Here is a 1,653-nt window from a genome sequence, read left to right on the forward strand (position 1 = left end):
GCACGCGCGCCCTTCTTCCCCGCTCCCCCGCGTCTTCTTGCTTTCTCTCCCTCCTGCCTCCGTCGTTGAGCAAGAGCACTCCATACCACGGCGATGAGCTCTTCCTCCTCCGCGGCCCCCGCCGTGCGCTCCGGCGTGTGGGACGGCTCGGAGGTAGAAGAGGAACACATCGAGTTCCTCCGCCGGACACGCTGCCTCCCCAGCGCGGGCCTCGTGTGCACCCACGCCGCGCCGGAGGGGGAGATCCGGCCGGCGTCGGAGGAGGGCGAGCGGGTCATCTTCCGCTCGCACCTCATGCGCGGCCTGGGGCTGCCGGCGAGCGGCTTCTTCCGCTTGTTCTTGGAGTTCCACAGCCTTCAACCGCACCACCTCACTCCGAATACGGTGGTGTTGCTCTCCGCCTTCGCCACTCTGTGTGAAGGTTTCCTCGGCGTTCTCCCCACCATCGAGCTGTGGGGAGAATTCTTCTCTTCTAAGCTCGGCACGCACATCACCGGCGTGCCGGCTCAGTGCGGCGCCTTCATCGCGATGCGGCGCTCGACGGCCGACAACCCCTTTCCTCCCATCACGCTGATCAAGTCGGTGAAGATGTGGCAGCGCTCATACTTCTACGTGAAGAACCTCGCCTCCGACGGCGACTGGGTCAACCTGCCGCTTTACAACGCCACCCCCTAACTAGGAGGCTCCCCAGCTAGTCTCACCGAGTCAAGACGCTGACTCCCTGTCACATCCCTAGTCTGGTATGACCTAGACTAGCTAGTCATTTGTGCATCATATTTAAATTTCATTTAAATTTGAGATGAGGATTGGTGGAACCCTCAGAATCATTTTTGAAAATGACCCAAATAAAAATTTCTCCAAAAGGGTCCAAGAAAATGCTCATGTTGCCCTCTGAAAATATTGGACAGAGATAAAAACCAAAACAATATTTTTAGGAGCTCATGGATATTTATTTTGGCCATTTGGATTAATTTGATAAATATTTGCATTGGAAATATATTTCTATATATATGAAATATGGTCCAAAAATTATGCCAATTATAAAAGAGCTCTGGAATAATATATCTAGCTCCTGCAAAAATTGGCATAAGGTAATAAATTGATTTAGTATTTTATTAAATCAAAACAAATGTCAGAAAAATTAGAAAACAAAAATAAAAGGAAGGAGGGGCTTACCTGGGGCTCCCCCCCTGTGCAGCCCAGCCGCGGCAGGCCGGCCCAGCCAGCAGGCGGCCCAGCCCACCTGGCCCCCCCTCCTCTGTCGTCTTCCTCCCCGACAGGGGGACGGCGCGTGCCCGACGCGCGCGCACCGCCGCGCCGCGCCACCTCCTCCCTCCCTGCCTGCCTGTCCTCCCCTCGTCGCTCTGGATGCACCGGACGACGCCACGCGACACCCCGCACCTCTCTCCCACTCTCTCATTCCTCCCCCTCCCCTGGTTCTCTCTCCCCCTCGCACACCCGAGCGCCATCGCTGCCGCCGCTCGCCGTTGCCGTGGCCACCGGTCTCCCCTCGCCTCCCCGACACGCGCAGGAGCTCCGCCCCCTCGCCCTGAAGCTCCCCGTCAAGCCGTGCCCCTCCGGACGCCCCGTGGAGCCGCCGCCGTCGTCTTTTCCATCGCCGGCCGCCGTGGATCCCCATCGACGCTCCGGCCG

This window comes from Triticum dicoccoides, chromosome 1B (assembly GCF_002162155.2).
Source record: "Triticum dicoccoides isolate Atlit2015 ecotype Zavitan chromosome 1B, WEW_v2.0, whole genome shotgun sequence".
Taxonomy (NCBI): Eukaryota; Viridiplantae; Streptophyta; class Magnoliopsida; order Poales; family Poaceae; genus Triticum; species Triticum dicoccoides.